Source organism: Moschus berezovskii, chromosome 24 (genome assembly GCF_049115385.1).
Source record: "Moschus berezovskii isolate FMDL1 chromosome 24, NW_MosBer_1.0, whole genome shotgun sequence".
NCBI classification, from domain to species: Eukaryota; Metazoa; Chordata; class Mammalia; order Artiodactyla; family Moschidae; genus Moschus; species Moschus berezovskii.
The window spans coordinates 8,447,670-8,469,206 of record NC_142483.1 but is presented as its reverse complement, the minus strand read 5'-3'; the positions used below and the strand labels follow the sequence as shown (position 1 = coordinate 8,469,206).

Sequence of the window (21,537 nt, the reverse complement as noted above, 5' to 3'; positions counted from 1 at the left end):
TGGGAATCACCTCTTCACACTGTTTATGTCTCTGTTGCTGACTCCAGGCTCGTTCTTCCGTCTTGAAGCGGGCAAGCACAGGGCTTGTAAGCCTGTGGGGGTGCAGCCCAACACCATTATTGTTTCACTTTGCCATGACGGTGGTGTGGGCGAGGAGGAAGGCAAGGTTTTGGAGATGTTGGTACAGGGTTGATGGGAGGGGGCATGACTGGCTTGTGAGGGGTGATGGGGGCTGGAGCTGCCCGAAGGGCCGCCACTGATTTTTGCCTTGGTGTGGTTACATCTGCCCTTTATGCAACCCCAGCGATGCCACCCTCAAGGGCAGGACAGGGTTCGTCTGCATGTCCATATAGCTGCGGGGTGGATGTGGGTAAACTTAGGGGAGTGTGCCCAGGGTAGCATGACGGGGTGAGGCTGACCCCTGACATTTGAGACCTCTGTGTGGCATGATCAGGCCAAGGTTTCCTCAGACCCGCAGACGATCACTACCCGTCCCAGGAACGGACCCGCACTGGGTCCTCTGGGCCCTGTACCCTCGTCCTGGGCAGAGCCTCTTCTTGTGAGACCTAGTAACGAGACCTAGCTTGGAAAGTCAAATGCAAGGACTGTGCAAATTGCTCAGCTCAGCCATGTCGTCCAACCCAAATCCACATGGTGGCCCAACAATGAGACCCGACAAACAGAAATGTAGGCCTCTGGAACAGAGAAAGGTATATTCCAAGGGTCACTTGAGGGGAATGGGCGACTCGTGCTTGAAAGACCTGAATGCCCACCACACGTCCACCTGGCTGTGGGCCTTCCTTCAAGTAGAAGAACTCAAAGGGCTTTGTTGTTATATAAATCCCTGGTGGAGGAACCAGAACTGTTTTCCTCTGTTCCTGCATTCCCTCACTTCCTGGATTAGTCACTGTTTGAATTTGCCCTTTGGAACTCAGGGAAGGTCAAGCCTTTTTGCTAGAAACAAGAAACAGGGACACCACAGAAAGGCTTTATTTACCCAGGAGTGTTACCTGAAAACCAGGTTCGCCTCTTGGTGGGTACTGAGGCAACAGACACAAGAAAGTTGAAGTTTGTGAGAAGGAACGCTTGATGATTACTTGCAGCAAGTAAGGAGAACACCAGGCATCTTTCCCAAAGCAGCGTCTCCCCAAACAGCAAAATTGGGAAAGGTTTAAGCTAAGGGTGAGTGCATGTGTGCTCAGTTATGTCTGACTTTTTTCGACCCCTGGACTGTGGAGCCCACCAGGCTCCTCTGTCCATGGGATTTCCAGGCAAAATACTGGAGTGGGTTGCCATTTCCCTACTCCAGGGAGTTTTCCCGATCCAGGGATTGAATCTGCAGTCCAAGCTTTAGTTGACTGAAGTCAGGAGGGTCAACACCATTGTTCATCCTCCATTGGGTGCAGGCCTGGTTCCAGGAGAGCTCAAAGATGTATGGTTGTGTGTCTCCCTTGAGGGGGAACTAGGTCTCTGTTCTATCCCTGGACTATTGATTGATGGCCTTTTTTTCTGTTCCTGCATTTCTCTCTTCCCTTAAGATCATTAACTACTGACACCTGTTCAAGGGAAGCATCGTGGTGGCCCTTACAGGGCCCTTAAATCATAGGACTGGATCACAAAATGTCAAGAAAGCCACATCTGGTATTCTTTCTCCGGGCACCCCCTAACTTACCTGCTTATTGGAGGGCATCACAGGGTCCTGCTTGGTTTCAATCCCCTCTTTACTCTGATACTCCTCAGTCTCAAGGGAAACAGGCATCGGACAAGAAAGGGAGTAACACTTTGGCTAGAGAGGTTAATCAGAAACTCCACAGAGGAATTTGGTTTTAGGGTGACTTGGTTTCAAGCACCTGGCACAGAGTAAACGGTGGACATAGCTATTGCTATTACAACAAGAGTGTTCCATGTAGAAAAAGCAGATGGAAAAATCTCAGCACCCTACTCCTTCATCCAGAGGTGTCCACTGAGCACCATCAGCATCACCCTAGAATCCTTTCCTTGGATCTTTTCTTAAATTGAGCTCAGTTTGAACCTTCTCTTAAGAACATCTTTCCACATTAGATCAGTTCAGTCGCTCAGTTGTGTCTGACTCTTTGCAACCCCATGAATCGCAGCACGCCAGGCCTCCCTGTCCATCACCAACTCCTGGAGTTCACCCAAACTCATGTGCATCGAGTCGGTGATGCCATCCAGCCATCTCATCCTCTGTCGTCCCCTTCTCCTTCTGCCCGCAATCCCTCTCAGCATCAGGGTCTTTTCCAATGAGTTAACTCTTTGCATGAGGTGGCCAAAGTATTGGAGTTTCAGCTTTAACATCAGTCCTTCCAATGAACACCCAGGACTGGTCTCCTTTAGGATGGACTGCTTGGATCTCCTTGCAGTCCAAGGGACTCGCAAGAGTCTTCTCCACACCTCAGTTCAGAAGCATCAATTCTTCTGCACTCAGCTTTCTTCACAGTCCAACTTTCACATCCATGCATGACCACTGGAAAAACCATAGCCTTGACTAGACGGACCTTTGTTGGCAAAATAATGTCTCTGCTTTTTAATATGCTATCTAGGTTGGTCATAACTTTCCTTCCAAGGAGTAAGTGTCTTTTAATTTCATGGCTGCAATCACCATCTTCAGTGATTTTGGAGCCCAAAAATAAAGTCTGACACTGTTTCCACTGTTTCGCCATCTATTTCCCATGAAGTGATGGGACCAGATGCCATGATCTTTGTTTTCTGAATGTTCAGCTTCAAGCCAACCTTTTCACTCTCCTCTCTCACTTTCATCAAGAGGCTTTTTAGTTCCTCTTCACTTTCTGCCATAAGGGTGGTGTCATCTGCATATCTGAGGTTATTGATATTTCTCCCGGCAATCTTGATTCTAGCTTGTGCTTCTTCCAGCCCAGCGTTTCTCATGATGTCCTCTGCATGTAAGTTAAATAAGCAGGGTGGCAATATACAGCCTTGATGTACTCCTTTTCCTATTTGTAACCAGTCTGTTATTCCATGTCCAATTCTAACTGTTGCTTCCTGACCTGCATACAGGTTTCTCAAGAGTCAGATCAGGTGGTCTGGTATTCCCATCTCTTTCAGAATTTTCCACAGTTTATTGTGATCCACACAGTCAAAGGCTTTGGCATAGCCAATGAAGCAGAAATAGATATTTTTCTGGAACTCTCTTGCTTTTTCCATGATCCAGCAGATGTTGTCAGAAGCTCTATACAGTCAGCAAAAACAAGACTGGGAGCTGACTGTGGCTCAGATCATGAACTCCTTATTGCCAAATTCAGACTTAAATTGAAGAAAGTAGGGAAAACCACTAAACCATTCAGGTATGACCTAAATCAAATCCTTTATGATTATACAGTGGAAGTGACAAAGAGATTCAAGGGACTACATCTGATAGACAGAGTACCTGATGAACTATGGTTGGAGGTTTGTGACACTGTACAGGAGACAAGGATCAAGACCATCCCCATGGAAAAGAAAAGCAAAAAATCAAAATGGCTGTCTGAGGAGGTCTTACAAATAGCTGTGAAAAGAAGAGAAGTGAAAAGCAAAGGAGAAAAGAAAAGATATAAGCATCTGAATGCAGAGTTCCAAAGAAGAGTAAGGAGAGATAAGAAAGCCCTCCTCAGCGATCAGTGCAAGGAAATAGAGGAAAACAACAGAATGGGGAAGACTAGAGATCTCTTCAAGAAAATTAGAGATACCAAGGGAGCATTTCATGCAAAGATGGGCTCGATAAAGGACAGAAATGGTATGGACCTAACAGAAGCAGAAGATATTAAGAAGAGATGGCATGAATACACAGAAGAACTGCACAAAAAGGATCTTCATGACCCAGATAATCATGATGGTGTGATCACTCACCTAGAGCCAGACATCCTGGAATGTGAAGTCAGGTGGGCCTTAGGAAGCATCACTACGAACAAAGTTAGTGGAGGTGATGGAATTCCAATTGAGCTATTTCAAATCCTGAAAGATGATGCTGTGAAAGTGCTGCACTCAATATGCCAGCAAATTTGGAAAACTCAGCAGTAGCCACAGGACTGGAAAAGGTCAGTTTTCATTCCAATCCCAACGAAAGGCAAAACCAAAGAATGCTCAAACTACCAAACAATTGCACTCATCTCACACGCTAGTAGAGTAATGCTCAAAATTCTCCAAGCCAGGCTTCAGCAATATGTGAACCGTGAACTTCCAGATGTTCAAGCTGGTTTTAGAAAAGGCAGAGGAACTAGAGCTCAAATTGCCAACATCCACATTAGTTAAGTATTCATAAAACTTATCCTTTTAAAGATAAAGATGAAATGGTAGGATAGCATCATCAACCAAATGGTCATGAACTTGAGCAAATTCCAAGGGAGAGTGGAGCCTGGCCTACTACAGCCCATGGGGTCGCAAAGAGTCAGACACGACTTAGCAACTGAACAGCAACATCGTTTTCAAAAGGCCTTGGATAAAGTCACTTTCATGGACATAATTTGACCCAACTGCATTTGTTGCATACTTCACCTGCTTTTAATTTTTCGCTGTTATAAAACAGGGAACACCGGCGTCCTGTGCGTGTTCTTTCTAATATACCCTTGAACGTGCTGTTAAAAAGCTCTGGTGCTGTGCTCGGGTCTCTGTCTCAGCGTGACGCTCTGCCCCGCCGGCCCCACCCGAACATCTTCCCCACCAGGGAGTCGTTCGGCCCGGCGTCCACCAGGGGGCGAGCGGGAGTCGCGGGCGGCGGGGCTCGACCACGCATGCGCGCGCCGCTGGGAGCACGTGCGGAGGGCGGTGGGAGCGGGAGGGGAAAGGTAGGAGGTGAGAGGTGAAGGGGCGGAGAGCTGCGCGGGCGCCGGGCGGCCGGGAGAGAGAGGGAGGGAGGGAGGAGGAGGGCGCCTCGCTCCGGACCGCGCGGCCCGGGAGCGCGCACGCCGCGCCCCGCCCCCGTCCGCCCGCCGCGGCCGCCGCCGCCGAGAAGCTGTTGCCGCCACAGGTACCTCCGCGCGCGTCCCCTCAGCGCCCGCCGGCCGGCCCCGGCCTCACGCTGCGCGGCCCGCGCGGTTCCGGGATGCGGGCCGCCGGGGCGGAGGGCGCGCCGGCGTGGGCGCTGTCCAGCAGCCGTGAGGGCCGCGCCGGGAGCCCGCGGCCGGAGACGGGGCCGGGTTGCCGCGACCCCAGCCTCACCGCGGCCGCGCTCCCGGTCGGGCCCACCGCGCGCGCCCGCCGCCCTCCTCGCCCCCGCCGCCCACCTCGCCCCCGCCGCCCGCTGGCCTGACCAGGGGGTCGCGCTGTTGCGCCCCCGGGGCCCCGCCGTGCCCCGGGGAGCTGCCGGCTCTAGAACCTGCTTTTGGACTGTCTGGGTGTTGAGGGGAGGGGAGAGCACGCTGTCCGCACCTGTCTCTTCTGCGAGATCTGATTGAGAGGCAACACGTAACTGGCTGCTTCCCTGGGTTCTATATGCTCGGGGTGGGCTGATTGCCCCAGTGTGCCATGCAGGAGCCTGAAGTCAGAGTGGCAGTGCGGGTGGACTTGCTCTTGGCCGTGGAGACGAGTCCCGGTCGTCTCACTCACTGCCCGCACCTTCTGTGGTGATAGGGCTGGGCGACTAAACTCCTTCTGGGGATTTTGCAATACATTTTGTGAAGAGGACGTAGTAAAGGTTTCTTTCGCGATGCTAGCTTTGAGTGTGCTTCTGACCCAACGTTTGTGAAGTTGGGTTATGCAGTGTCCTTACGGGGGTGCTGCCATCTTAGGGTATCGAGTTTTTGTGAGGGAGTCAGGGGCAAGGGTGTCCGGTTGGGTGTATTTTTGGGTGATCCTCTAATTGAAGACGTGTATCTATAATTTTATGTTGATGAGTTTTAGGTGTCTCACATATTTGCAGCATTTCCCGTGGGGGACACGCGATGTAAAAAAACAAACCCAAAATGTGTATTAAGATATCTCTACAGTTATTTTTTCAGTGGTTTATTGAAGCTGACATAATTCTCATTGATTATGAACTCATGTGGTGTTTGAGAGACCCCGCTTTTCTTTTGCTGTTGTGGCAAAAACAGCCCCCCTCCGGTGGTCTCCATGTGCTGTCTGGTTTAGGTCCCCCATCCCACCCCGCCCCCTCATCTAGGTTAGTTTACTGTCAGGGGGTGGGTATCAAAACTTCTAGTTTATGACGATGGAGGCATGAGGATTGTGAATTGCTTGAGGTAGTTTATGAAGAAGTCACCTGTCCAGTTGGGAAATGAGCCCTACCTCTAGGGTTTGGTACGTAGACATTTATTAATATTTCATGGTAGACTTTAGAGACTTCTAAAGATGGTAGCGGAGAAGGCAATGGCAAGGCACTCCTGTACTCTTGCCTAGAAAATCCCATGAGTGGAGGAGCCTGGTAGGCTCAGTCCATGGGGTCGCTAAGGGTCGGACACTACTGAGCGACTTCACTTTTCACTTTCACACATTGGAGAAGGAAATGGCAACCCACTCCAGTGTTCTTGCCTGGAGAATCCCAGGGACGGGGGAGCCTGGTGGGCTTCTGTCTATGGGGTCACACAGAGTCGGACATGACTGAAGTGACTTAGCAGCAGCAGCAGCAGCAAAGATGGTAGATTTTGTCTTAGTGTGTACTTGAAGGTGTCCCAAGGACTGTGGAATAACACTTAGGTTTGTGTGTTATTTGGTTACCCTCACCCTCAGTGGCCATTTGATTCCCACTAGTGTTAGTTGGAGAAGGAAATGGCAACCCACTCCAGTCTTAAATCCCATGGACAGAGGAGCCTGGCAGCCTACAGCCCCTGTGGTCGCAAGAGTCGGACACGACTTAGCGACTAAAGAAAGAGAGAGAGTGTTAGTTTTACTGGCTCTGACAAGGCACTTCATGTAGAGTTTGCATCAACACTCCCATTGAACAGATAAGAAGACTCCCCCCTCATAGAGAAACTGAGTTGCCAGGGTCACCCAGCTTGTCACTGGGGATCAGGCCTTCAAACCACATCTGCCTGACTCCACTACCTACTACTTCCGCAGTAGAAGTATAGAAGTGAAAGCCACTCAATCATGCCCGTGGCCTATCCAGTCCCATGGAATTCTCCAGGCCAGAATACTGGAGTGGGTATCTGTTCCCTTCTCCAGGGGATCTTCCCAATCCAGGGATCAAACCCAGGTCTCCCACATTGCAGGCAGATTCTTTACCAGCTGAGCCCCAAGGGAGGCCTTCCACAGTAACATATTCCCTTCTTGAGTTGGCTGCTGAAATAAAGTCCAGGTGACTTCTTTTGCCTCCTGAAGTAATAATTCTGGGTGAGATATTTTATTGAGCACTTGGGCTATCTAGATTCTCTGCTGAGTGCTCTCATAGCAGCCTATCTCTCTTAACCATCATAATAACCAGGAGAGATGACCCTGTTATCACCCTCTTCACTCATTAGTTTTAGAGACGTTATCTGACTGGCCCTGGGTCACCCGGTGAGTTAGAAGCCGAGCCTAGTTGCAAACCCAGGTTTGTCTGAAAACAGAGTCCATGCTTTTATGCCGTTATGTGTCTGCTGGCTTCACAGTCTTCTCCACTACCCACCAAGTGAGAGGTAGCGGAAGACGATGCTGGGGTGAAGGGAGGAGCCTGGAGCCACAGACTTGATTCAGGGATGGTGGGACTCAACAGTAAGGAGATATTCATTCGACTTCTGTATTCCATAGCTTCCCCTTGAGTGATCCGGGGCACAGCTTGCAGGGTGGCTAGGTTGTGCAGCTTTGCAGTAGAGTCCAAAGGGGGTGTGTGTATGCATCACATGGGGGCACCTGGGTCTCAGGAAAAAAAGATAAAGCCCGTCTTTTTATTTCAGCCTTATTTAATTTTTATTTTGTATTTTATAAGTACAGTTGGTATTATCACAGTAGTACATATATATAATTTTTGCACAAAAATTGGGGATATGTACACACATATTGGGGATATGTGCTTGAGTTTTTGTTGGGAGTTCATGAAAGCATTAAACCACTGGTTTGTTTAACACTCAGCATTTTCTGAGTTCATAAAATATGTAAAGTGTCATGCTAACCATTTGTTCCTAAGTTGGAAGTCTAGTGAAGTTCAGTGTAATTCTACATAATCAGAGAAGGGTATTTCGTGTTAATAACCAGTTATAAATTATTTTAGAAATTGCATTCTGAGTGTGAAAGATCTGGTTTTTCAGTAGCCTTTATGTTGCGAATATAGTAGTACTCTTGATGTTTGAAGCTATAGTGACTGATATATCTCTTTAGAAGTTAAAGTTTTGGGAATTCCCTGGCTGTCCAGAGGTTAGGGCCCTGTGCTTTCATTGCTGAGGGCCTGGGTTCGATTCCTGGTCAGAGAACTAAGGTCCCACAAGCTGTGTGGTGTGGCCAAAATAAAAAAAAAGGAAGTTAAAAATTTTGTTGAACCTCTTCTGTTTCTTCTCAGAATTTAAATTTTTTATTTTATTTTGGAGTATAGCCAAGTAACAGTATTGTGGCAGTTTCAGGTGAGCAGCAGAGGGACTCAGCCATCCATATATACGCATCCATTCTCTCCCAGAGCCCCCTCCTGTTCAGGCTGTCACACATTGTAACAATGAGCAGAGTCCCATGTGCTCTGTAATAGGTCCTTGTTGGTTATCTCTTTTAGAGTGGTGTGTACGTGGCCTTCCCAAAGTCCTTAACTTTCCCTTCCCCCTGGCAACCATAAGTTCATTTTCTGTTTTGTAAGAAAATTCATTTGTGTCATTTCTTTTTAGATTTCACATATAAGGGATGTCATAAGATATTTCGGAGAAGGCAGTGGCACCCCACTCCAGTACTCTTGCCTGGAAAATCCCATGGATGGAGGAGCCTGGTGCTGCGGTCCATGGGATCGCTAAGAGTCAGACACGACTGAGCGACTTCACTTTCACTTTTCACTTTCATGCATTGGAGAAGGAAATGGCAACCCACTCCAGTGTTCTTGCCTGGAGAATCCCAGGGACAGGGGAGTCTGGTGGGCTGCCGTCTATGGGGTCGGACAGAGTCGGACACGACTGAAGTGACTTAGCAGCAGCAGCGTAAGATATTTCTCCTGCTCTGCGTGACTTACTTCACTCAGTATGGCACTCTTTAGGTCCATCTGTGTTGCTGCAAATGGCATTATTTCATTCTTTTTAATGGCTGAGTAATATTCCATTGTGTGTATGTACCATAACTTCTTTATCCATTCCTGTGTTGATGGACATTTAGCTTGCTCCCCTGTCTTGGCTATTGTAAGCAGTGCTGCAGTGAACATTGGAGAGCATATATACTTTTGGATTATGTTTTTCTCTGGATATGTGCCCAGGAGTCGGATTGCAGGTTCATATGGTAGTTCTGTTTTTAGTTTTTTAAGGAAACTTCATACTGTTCCCCTTATTGGCTGTATCAGTTTGCATTCCCACCAGCATTGTAGCTGGTGAACTATTTTAAACAGGTTAATTGAGTTTGAAGCCCAAGAGACTAATCAGTGTACACAAATATGGCATTTGTAATAGTTGTAGTTATGCTATTCTGCAACCTTAGAATATTTTCAAGTCATCTAAATGTTGAAATTCTAAGCATGTTGATTCCTTATCACTTCTTACAGACTAGATTCTTTAGTTCATTCCACTGCAGTGGTTAGTACATTATTTCAGAATGAGTGGTTTCAGAATTCTGTCTAATTAAAAAATATCTTTGTCATCTTCCAGCTTATTTCACAACTGAATAGATTAGTGTTCTTCAGGAGTTTAGGTTAGAATAACAGAATGGGTTTTGAGCAAGAAATAGTTTACTAATTATATAAAAGGATATTATCCAGATGAGACAGTATTACTTCATACCTAGGTTCTCAAACTTAAGTGAATTGAAATTACCTGGAGGAGTTGTTTTAACCTCACCTGCAGAATCTGTAGGTCAGAGGTAGACCCTGGAATTTGAAATTCAAACAAGTTACTAGGTGCTGCTACTGTTGCCTTGCATGCTTAGTTGATAAGTCGTGTCTGACTGTTGTGACCCCATGGACTGTAGCCCACCAGGCTCCTCTGTCCATGGGATTCTCCAGGCAAGAATACTGAAGTGGGTGGCTATGCCCTTCTTCAGTGGATCTCCTGACCCAGAGATCGAACTTGCTTCTCCTGTGTCTCCTGCATTGCAGGCGGATTCTTTACTGCTGAGCCACTGCTGCCTGAGGGAACCACAGCTTGAGAGCCCTGGCTCTAAAACCAGAGCACAAGGTCAGTGTTTCCCTGTTTCACTTGGAATCTCATCAGCATCGCCTTACAGTTTTGCCAAACTCGGACAGTCCTCCAAATTAATGATGACTCACCTTACCATTTTTCAACAATATGATGTTGCCAAAGCAGTCATATATTCAGTAGAAACCATGCTGCAAGTTTTGAATTTTTTAATCTTTTTAGGGCTGTGATATGTTGACAGCAACACTCTCGTGATGCTGGACAGCGGCATTGAGCCACAGCTCCCAGTCAGACATGTACTCACGAGGATGACCAACTAATACACTTAGAGCCATTCTGTAGTCAGACAACCATTGGTTCTTTTTCAGTATGGTGTTCAATAAGTTACATGAGATATTCAACGCTTTATTATAAAATAGGCTTTGGGTTAGATGATTTTGCCCAACTTTAATGTCAGTGATCTGAGCACATCTCAGGTAGGCTAGGCTGAGTGATGCCGTTCAGCAGGCTAGGTGTAGTAAATGCAATTTCGGCATCACAGTGTTTTCAGCTTGGGATGGGTTATCGGCACGTACCTGGAGGAGGTGTTCTTGCCTGGAGAATTCCATGGACAGAGGAGCCTGACAGGGTACAGTCATGGAGTTGCAGAGAGTCGGACACGACTAAGCCACTAACACACACACACACATCACGATGTAACTCCATTGTAAATTGAGGACGACCTGTACGTATCTGGTTCTTGTTTTTAGTCAATTTCCTTTTTATTTTTAGATAATGTCATAATTATATTCTCAACTGTAGTGCTAGTTCTGGTTTCCCTGTAGTTTCTAAGTTGATGAATTAGAGTTGTTTTTTTTTTAATTCGAATCACTCATCTTATTAAAAATTGATAAGCTTGCCCATATGCATGCACATAATTTACATTGTCTGTAATCCCAGTGGTAACCACCTGCAGGGTTCTTCTCAGGCTTCTTTCTTGCTCATTCTTTTTTCTTTCTCTGTGTAATGGGTTCATACTATGCTGTATCCATTTTCTGTGTGAACATTTTTTTCGTGTATAAAACTGTTCTAGAACATTTTTGGTTTTTTAAAAAGAACATGGGCTCTCATTTATTTTGATGTTTTTCAGCGGCTTTTGCTTTGAGCGGCCTTGTCCAGTCCAGCCTGCTGCATGTGGCTGTGGGCTTCGTTTGCACCTTTCAGACCGCGCTGTCACTCACAAAGTCTTCAGTCATGGCCTCTCTCTCTCAACAATCTTCAGTAGCTCCCACTCTTATAATCTGCCCCAGGCTGGCACATCCACCCCTTCTTCCCTCTACCAGGCAGTGTTTATTCTGTCTTATCTTTTTTTTTTGTAAGAGGCCACTTGGATGGAAGAATTTTTAAAATACATTTATTTATTTATTCATTTATTTTTGGCTGTGTTGGATCCTCTAGTTGCAGTGAGTGAGGGCTACTCTACAGCTGCCATGCGTGGGCTTTTTTCACTGTTGTGGCTTCTCTTGTTGCTGAGCACAGGCTCTAGGGTACCCAGGCTTCAGTAGTTGTGACACATGGGCTCAGCAGTTGCAGAGGACAGGCCCAACAGTTGCAATGCAGAGACCCTATTGCTCCACAGCACATGGGATCTTCCCAGCCCATGGATTGAACCCGTGTCTCCTGCATTGACAATTGGATTCTTATCCATTGAGCCACCAGGGAAGCCCTGTGCTGTCCCAGCTTCAGGGAGTGATTAGCTATCTTTCAGGCATGAGCCCTGCTTGGGTTTGACATTGATTCTCAGTTGTCCCCCCAGCAACAGTGACTGTTAGGAATATCGGGACCTGCCTTCAGCAGGCAACAGCATCTCATATTCTTGTCAGGAGGATAAACTTGAATTCTTCACCCCCTCAAAAGCTATCCTGAACTCAGTTGTGGTAAAGAATGTCCGTGGGATTGTTCTGGCACATGCTTCAGTGCTCCTGTTCCAGGCAGTGTTTTGTCTTTGAATGAAACTGAATCATTAGCAGCAGATTTCTGGCCTCCTTCCACTTCGCATGGCCCCATCAGCTTGTGTTAAGAGCTATACAAGAAGCCTCCAAGAAAATCTGTGAGTCCAATTAGAAATTTCCTTCAGGTCCAGTGTGTGGGTGTGGTGATGCCTCTTCTGAACTATTGGTTTGATTTTGTTTAAACCATACTGTGAACTGTGTCAGAATGGTTCTCTCTTTGCCTTGGTCCCTAGGGAGCTCATAGTCTCATTTATATTCAGAGTCCTCTGGCTTGTGCGTTCTATATTAACCTTACTTCTGGCTTATAGCATTGTTTTTTTTTCTTTTTAATGGCTAGACATTTTGCTCTTTCAGATTTTACCATAAAAAACACATTTCATGTCTTTTGTAAACATTATAGTGATTGCATTCTTGTCTCCAAATCTGCGTTCCTATCCCACATCCTTTCATTTTTTTGTTCACTTGAATCCCTCTGAACCCTGCTTTCGCCTGCCCCCTGCCATTTCCTCATTGTCTTTTGTTGTTCCAGTTTTCTACTGTGGTAGATATACAAGTTTCCATATTAACCATTCTAAGTGTACAGTTCAGTGATATTAAAAAACATTTATAAATACTTGCAACGTTACCACCATTCTTTCTGTGCTGTGGATAGTTGTGTCTGACTCTGCGACGCCGTGAACTGTAGTCCACCTGGCTCCTCTGTCCTTGGGATTCTGCAGTCAAGAATACTGAAGTGATTTGCCATGCTCTCCTCCAGGGGATCTTCCCAGCCCAGGGATCGAAGCCAGGTCTCCCGCATTGTGGGCAGATTCTTTCCTGTCTGAGCCACCAGGGAAGCCCAAGAATGCTGGAGTGGATAGCCTATCTCTTCTCCAGGGGAGCTTCCTGACCCAGGAAGCGAACCGGGACCTTCTGCATTGCTGGCAGATTCTTTACCAGCTGATCTACCAGGGAAGCCCATTCTCTTTGTATCTGTCTTCATTTTGCAAAACTGAAAGTCTATATCCTTTAAGTAGTGACTCATTTTCTCCTCTCCCAAGTAGGTGGCAGTAACCATCCTAAATACTTGATGTAACTATGATTCTGTCTAAGTATACCGTGTAAATGGAATTATATCCTGTTACTCCCTTTGTGACTGGTGTGTTTCAGGTAGCATAATATTCTCATGGTTCATGTTGCAGCATGGGTCTGCTGAATAATATAACTTCCTTTTTAAAGCTGAATAATATTCTGTGTATATACCTCATTTTGTTTATCCATTCAGCTGTTGATGGACATTTTTATTGTTTCCTCCTCCTGGCTGTTGTGAGCGATGCTGCTGATAACGTGGATATACAGATGTTAGTTCAAGGCCTTGTTTTCAGTCCTCTTGGGCCAGTATGGAAGTGGAATTGCTGGATTGTGTGGTGATTCTATGACTAATTTTTTGGGAACCATCAGACCATTCTCGCCAGCAATGCACAAGGGTTCCAGTTTCTCCACATCCTTGCTAACACTTGTTGTTTTCTCGTTTTTTGATAGTAGCCATTGTAATGCCTATGAGGTGATTATCTCTCTTTGTAGTTTTTTTAAAATATTTTTTTGGTGAACAGATTTCTTAAAAGATCACTTAAAATCAACATAGAAAATGGTTGCATGATACAGATCTCAACTATTCACTGAGAATGCATTTTAAGAATAATTTTCTTTTATTATATATCAACATTTATTTTAATAATACTCTTTATCATTTTAACTTACATCATTCCAGTATGAAAATGTTTAATTGAAGAGAGAATATTTCTTCAAAACTCTAAATAAAGAGCTTTATTGATCAAATTTGCAGCAGTACAATCTTTCAGTTCAGTTGCTCAGTCGTGTCTGACTTTAGAAATACATAATTATTCATTTTACAGTAATACCTCCCCTTTAAAAGTTTGTCAGTTTGTCACAGGTTTAAAGTACAAGGTACCTAATGCTATGAAAGTATATGTAGTGTAAGTGAACCAAATCTTTTCTCAAATATCAATTCTTTGTAAGTCCTACAAATTTGTGTGAACATGTTTGTTGTATAAATGTTTCTTCCGTTGTTAATTTGTAATATTCTGCAAAACTCAAACATATTCATATCTATCATGAGCAGCTTATTTTAGCATTTTACCTGTAAAAAACACTGATCTATATACTTAAAATGATTTCTTGAAAAAACATTTTCCATAATATAGCCCAGCATTTAACAAATAATAAAATTAAAATTTATCCCTTGATCAGTATTCAAATTAAGAGTAACTTTCTTAATGTTTGCAAGTGAAGACTTATGACCTGAGATAGGATCCATTGACAGCATCATACATTGATTCATAAAGGTATCATCAGTAACTGAGGCAGAAGTGAAAGTGTACTCTCAAAGATATGAGCCTAGAAGAGAGCAGCATTTCTAAATCTCATTTTACATGTGTAGTTTGAAATTTATTATAGCATAAGAAGTTTAACAACTAAATATCATGATCATAGAGTTGACTGTTTTTTAAATATTCCTGAAGTTCTTGTACTCAATTTGACCTTAAAACCTTTTAAAAGTATCCATAATTTAAATGATAAATATGCACATGTACACCCATGCCATTCATGTCAATGTATGGCAAAACCCACTACAATATTGTAAAGTAATTAGCCTTCAAATAAAATAAAAAAATGGTAAATACTGCCTTAAATTTGTGCTTATACAGTTTGTAAAATGAATGAAAGAGACAACAGAGGAGATGTCTAATAGACTGATGTAAGGGCGCAGCAATATGTATTTTTAAGTATACTGGCATCTGTTTTAATTCACGAAGAAAGAAATTATGAGTTTATATTCTGAACCCACAATCTAGTATCGATTGTGCGTATGTGCTAAGTCTCTTCAGTGTGTCCAATCCTTTGTGACCCTATGGACTGTATATAGCCCGCCATGCTCCTCTGTCTATGGGATTCTCCAGGCAAGAATACTGGAGTGAGTTGCCATGCCCTCCTCCAAGGGCTCTTCCCCACCCAGGGACTGAACCAGTGGTTCTTGCATTGCAGGCTGATTTTTTACCTCTGAGCCTCAGGGGAAGCCCAGTATTGATTGTATATTGTCTCAAATTACTAGCCCCCTGCTTCCTTCATGTTGCTAAATCCTGCCTTCCTAAATGTGTGTAAATGGGCAGGAGTCTGGATTGACACAGTTCAGTGGTGGGTTTTTGTTTTTGTTTTTTTAATCCCAGCAGCTATAGCACTGGCACTGTCCTGGGTTCAGAGCAAGTTCTATTAATATTTCTGAAGTGTTTTCCGTGGTTGCTGTTGACTTATTGTAATTTCAGTTTGCATTTCCCTAGTGATCAGTAATGTTGAGCATTTTTTCATGCTTTTATTAGCCATTTGTTTATCTTCTTTGGGGAAATGTCTATTCAAGCCCTTTGCCCAGTTTTTAATCAGATCACTTTAAAAAATTTTTTATTTATTTGTTTTTAAACTTTTAATTTTGTATCAGATTTTTTTGTTGTTGTTGAGTTTTAGGACTTTTCTTTATATTCTAGATATTAATCCTTTATCAGATATATGATTTGTAAATATGTTCTCCCATTCTATGGGTGCCTTTTTACTCTGTTGCCAGTATCTTTGTGTTTTTGGTCCATGCTGCACAGCGTATGAGATGAGTTCCCCAACTAGGGGTTGAATCTGGGGCCTCGGAAGTGAGTATGCAGAGCCACAGTCGTTGGATCCCAGGAAGTTCTCTATTGATAGTTTCTTTTGATGCACACAATTTAAAAATTTTTATGAAGTCCAGTCTGTTTGTGTTTCTTTTGTTCCCTGTGCCTTTGGTATTATACCAAGGAATTGCCAAATCTAATGTGAAGCCTTTGCTCTCTGTTTTCTTTTAAGAGTTTTTATAGTCTTTAAGTTTAGGTCTTTCATCCTTGTGTATTCATTGCTGGTAAATTTTGTAAAGGGGTACATTCTGAAAAATCCTTGTACATTTCAAAGGACTTCTCTGTTTATTAATGTTTACTATCATTAAATTGAAATACAGATAAAAGCAGAGAGTAGTCATCCATTGTGATGTATCAGTTATGTCTCATCCTTACCAATACTTTTTTCTTGGCTACGCCACACAGCATGTGGGATTTTAGTTCCTCAACCAGGGATCGAACCTGCACCCCTGCAATGGAAGCGCAGTCTTAACCACTGGACCACTAGGGAAGTCCCTTTTATTTTGCAGGGTGTACTTTAATAATTATGCATTCATATAAGTCCCAGAACCAGACTGAGAAGAAATAGTGCATTGATGATACATATGCATCAATGGGATGATACATATAGTGTATGTTGCATATAAAGTAATATAGCGACTTCCCTCCAAGTTCCTTAATACATTCAGTTCAATTCAGTTGCTCAGTCTTGTCCGACTCTTTGCGACCCCATGAATCACAGCACGCCACGCCTCCCTGTCCATCACCAACTCCCGGAGTTCACTCAAACTCATGTCCATAGAGTTGGTGATGCCATCCAGCCATCTCGTTCTCTGTCGTCCCCTTCTCCTCCCGCCCCCAATCCTTCCCAGCATCAGAGTCTTTTCCAGTGAGTCAACACGTCGCATGAGGTGGCCAAAGTATTGGAGTTTCAGCTTTAGCATCAGTCCTTCCAATGAACACCCAGGATTGATCTCCTTTAGAATGGACTGGTTGGATCTCCTTGCAGTCCAAGGGACTCTCAAGAGTCTTCTCCAGCACCACAGTTCAAAAGCATCAATTCTTCGTCGATCAGTTTTCTTCACAGTCCAACTCTCACATCCATACATGACCACTGGAAAAACCATAGCCTTGACTAGACAGACCTTGGTTGGCAAAGTAATGTCTCTGCTTTTAAATATACTATCTAGGTTGGTCATAACTTTCCTTCCAAGGAATAAGCGTCTGTTAATACATTACATGTTCTCAAATCATATGTCTTAGTTCTTAGATGAATTGCAAGCACAGTCGTGTGTCCTGACACTTGTTATTTTTCTTTTTTTAAGAAATAAGAGCCGACCTATTGGGTGTGAAGTGGTATCTCATTATGGCTTTGATTTGTAGTTCTAATGATTAGTGATGTTGACCAGTTTTATGTGCTTTTTGACCATTTGTATTCAATGTATCTATTCAAGTCCTTTGCCCTTTTCTTTCGTTTTTTGGCCATGCAGTGAGATACGGGATCTTAGTTCCCCAACTGGGGATCGAATCCGTGTCTGTTGCAGTAGAAGCACAGAGACCTACCATTGGACCCCTAGGGAAGTCCCTAGTTACCCATTGTTGAATCGAGTTTCCTGTTGTTGCTCAGTTGTGGCAGTTCTCCTATGTTCTGGATATTAATTTCTTAGATATATGATTTGCAAATATATTCTTCCATTCTCTGGGTTGGTCTTTCACTCTTTTGATAGTTTTCTTTGATGTACAAAAATGATTTTGTTATCTGTTGCTGTGTTTTTTTTTTTTCTGTGCTTTTGGTGTCACATCCACAAAATCCTTTCAGTATCATGAAGGTTTTACCCCTGTGTTTTTCTTTTAAGAGTTTTATTAGTTCCAGTTCTTTGTTTAGGTCTTTGATCAATTTCGAGTAATTTTTATATAAAAATAAAAGTTAAAGGGTCCACTTTAACTTTTTGCATGGGACTGTCATGTTTTCCCAGCACCAGTTGCTGAAAAAACTTACCAGGTGGCCCTCTCATCTCTTGACTCTCTTTGGCACTCTCTCCCTCACAAACAGGTCTTTTGCATGTTTTGTGTTTGGAATGGAACCATCTTCCATGTGGTGTTTATATTAAAAGCTCTTGAGACAGTAATAAAATCTAGACTCATCACACCTTCACTTTTGAGAAAGCTGTCAAGAAGCATGGTACTTTCCAGCAGAACACACTTCTCTCAGGAAGCCACAGGCAAGAGGCTTCCATTCTGTGAGGTCTGGACATACCCATGTGTGGCTGAAAGCAGGAGTCTGGTCCTGGCCGTGCTTCTGAGACCAAGGCTGAGGGCACCCTACCTCTGGGCCAGCAGTCTTATGAAATGACAGGGCTGCCCCATTGAACTCCTGCATTGTTTCTAGCTTTAAAACAGATTCTTTGCCCATGTTCTTAGCAGTCAGTTCAATATATTTGTTACTCATTGCTGACCACGTCAAGAGGGAATGAAAATGTAGGTTGCTGGCGTTGTGGAAGAAAGTCGTCAGTGTATCTGTTGATGCTGAATTGTGCAGAGGGGTCAACATCCTGTAATGGTTATTTGCGATGACCATCACAACCGTTTAATTTAGTCTTCCTTCAGTATGGGTATTGCTGTGCCATCCCAACAATTATCCTAATTGTGACATTAATCATCCTCTTCAATATTATGTTTTCAGGCTTCAAATTCTTTGAAATCAGCTTTCATTCATTAACTGAAACTCCTTTCTTTTTTCAGTACTATTAATTTAAATCTGCTGAAAATCCTTCTAGGTTATTTGGGTAATTTTGATGCTTAGAGAAGCAGAATTTCCTGTCCTGATCATTGATCCACTTCGCAAATCAACTTGCCCTCCATAGATGAATTCTTTGCACCAGTGGACTAGTTTAGCACAGTGAACAGACCTACAATGACTTTCCTCTCGGCACCAAATGAGGTGCTGGCCACTCTAGGGAACACAGAGGTGATTCAGCTGTGACCCTCCAGGAGGGACTGCAGTCAGTCAGGGGAGGCTGGGAAAGTCAGAATAAACGCAGGGCCGAGTGGAAATACAGTTTCAGAAGCTCAGAGTAGAAGACTGCTGCTCCTGGAAGGAGGCTTTCACTTTGTAAAAAAAATTTCAGCTTTTCAGGGCAGCACTGTATTCACATAGCACAAAATTTAAAAGGTACAGCAGAGTATACACCAGAACGTTTCCCTTCCATCTTGCCCCTGGCCACCAGATCCTTTTCCCAGAGGCAGCCAGAGTTATAAGTTCTCGAGTGTCTGTTCAGGCCTGTTCTGTGTATAATACAGGCGAATACACAGAGAGCTCCTTTCTTTTACATGAAAAGTAGCACACTTGCTCTTTTCTCTGTTTGTGATAGATCATTGTCAATACGTAAGAGCTTTTTATTGTCTTTTACAACTGGAGAATATTCCATTGTCAGGATGTACTTTTATTTAGCCAGCACTCTATCAATGGATATGTAAGGTGTTTTACATTTTGCTAATGCAGACACCACTGAGGCGAGTTCTGTATGCATCAGTCCACGCATGGTCAAGGGCATGTGTCCATTCACTTGCCTGAGGCAGGAGTGCTGTGAGTGCGGTGAGTATGTGCTTTGGTGATTTTGATCGCTCTTACCAGTTAAACCTCTGTAGAGGTTTTGTCCACTTAAGCTCCCAGCCAGTGTGGCAGTGCCTGTTTATCCACACCCTCACCAACACTGTGGTATCTCACAGTTTGGACTTTGCCAATTTTTTTGTTTGTTTTTAAATTTATTTATTTGGCCGTGTCGAGTCTTAGTTGCAGCACGGGGGATCTTTGTTGCATCATATGGACTCTGGTTGTGGCTCAGTAGCTGTGACTCGCGGGCTTAGTTGCTCCGAGTCCTGTGGGATCTAGCTTCTGGACCAGGGATCAAACCCGTGTCCCCTGCATTGCAAGGCAGATTTTTAACCGCTGAATCACCAGGAAGTCCCGATCTTTGCCAGTTTGTTAGGTAAAAAAAAAAACTAGATTTTTTCCCCAAAAAACTTCTTAGTTCATCCTATAGAAAAGTTAATTTAAGGTTTAAGGGCCATTTCAGTTTTCTGTGAAGTCAGTTTGTATCCTTGGCTTGTTTTTCTACTGGGCTTTGGTGTTTTTTAATTTTGTAAAAAAAATTATATAGGAAGAAACTTTGTACTGTGTCAGTGATAGGAATTTCAGTTATATTTTGATAGACTTTTAAATATTTTTTATCGATACTTAGGATGGTTTTGTCATGGAAAAAAAATGATTTTTAGTTGACTTTAAGGCTTCTGGGTTCTCTGTCATATATAGAAAGATTTTCCCTGGTAGAAGTGTATGAAAAATTATCCTGTAGTTTCTTTAAGTACTTTTTATGTTTCATTTTTTACCTTCTAGTCTTTATCCATTTGGAATTTTTTTGGTGTGAAGTGTGGGTCCAACTTAATTTTTCCCAGTTGTCTGCTCATTTGTTGAAATACCTTTTATTGAACAATTCATGTTTTCCCCACTTCTTTAAATATCCTTTATCATTTACTATGTATGATATACTTTGCCACATACCATATATTGGGTCTATTTCTGAACTTTCAATTGCAGATATAATTCCATGTTTTAATGTGTTGGTATCATGTTGTTTTAGTTACCCTAGTTTTATAGGGTATTTCAGTGTTTGGTAAAGTAAATTCTAATTCATTATCTTTATTTTTCACAACTTTCCTTGCTGTTTTTTGTTTTTCTATATGAACTTTAAGACAAGTTGGTTCGTTGAAAGTCCTGTTTGTTTTTGTTGGTACTAAATTAACAGTTTTAGGTTAGTGTAAGAAATACGACATTTTGATGATGAATCTTCTCTACTAAGATTACATGCCTTTCTCTTTGAGTCTGGTTTTAGTTTGGATGGATGTCTTAATACACCTGAATTTCATGCCAAGTGTATTCTCAAGTCTGTCTCGTTTGTTTTTAATGCTGAAGCATTTTCCCTTCTACCTGCTTGATGATGATGTATGTGGAAATGTTGATTTGTATATATTAATTTTCATCATCTTACCTGATTTTTAATTTATTATGATAGGTCTTCAGTTGCTTCTCTTGGATTTTTTTCAGTTCAGTTCAGTCGCTCAGTCGTGTCCGACTCTTTGTGACCCCATGAATCACAGCACGCCAGGCCTCCCTGTCCGTCACCAACTCCCGGAGTTCACTCAAACTCATGTCCATAGAGTCAGCGATGCCATCCAGCCATCTCACTCTCTGTTGTCACCGTCTCCTCCCACCCCCAGTTCCTCCCAGCATCAGGTATATAATATTATCCACAAATAAATGTTTCCTCTGGTTGTATACCTGTGTTTTCCTTCTGTTTTCTTTTTGTGATGGGTAGTACCTCCACAGCAGTAGTAAATACTGGTGGTGAGGTCCATAGCTTTGTTTGGCCTCTGACTGTAGTGGGAAGTCTTTTAATGTGTTCCCATTGACTTTAAAGCTTGACTTCAGCTTTGAGGTTGAGAAGGATGTAAATATGTAGTTGAAGTCTGTATCTTACTGTATATTTTTAAATGTAAATATGTATATAAATATTCAAGCATTTGTCAGTTTAATTAAAGTGTAATTAACAAAATTGTGTTTATTTAAAGTGTACAACATGAAGATTTGACATATGTGTATTTTGTGAAATAATTACC

The 21,537-nt window shown here is 43.3% G+C and overlaps 1 protein-coding gene across 3 annotated transcripts in view; it reads left to right on the top strand.

Moving 5' to 3' along the window:
- Positions 1-4,825: 4,825 nt before the first annotated feature.
- SCAP (SREBF chaperone) overlaps positions 4,826-21,537 on the top strand; it is a 95,161-nt gene continuing 78,449 nt past the window's right edge. For 2 of the 3 annotated variants that reach the window (XM_088831830.1, XM_055413699.2), the window contains exon 1: positions 4,826-4,981. The gene's annotated coding sequence lies outside the window, so the exon portion shown is untranslated. Of the gene's footprint in view, positions 4,982-10,138; positions 10,218-21,537 lie in introns of all 3 variants that reach the window. The other variant, XM_055413698.2, reaches the window with a different exon arrangement.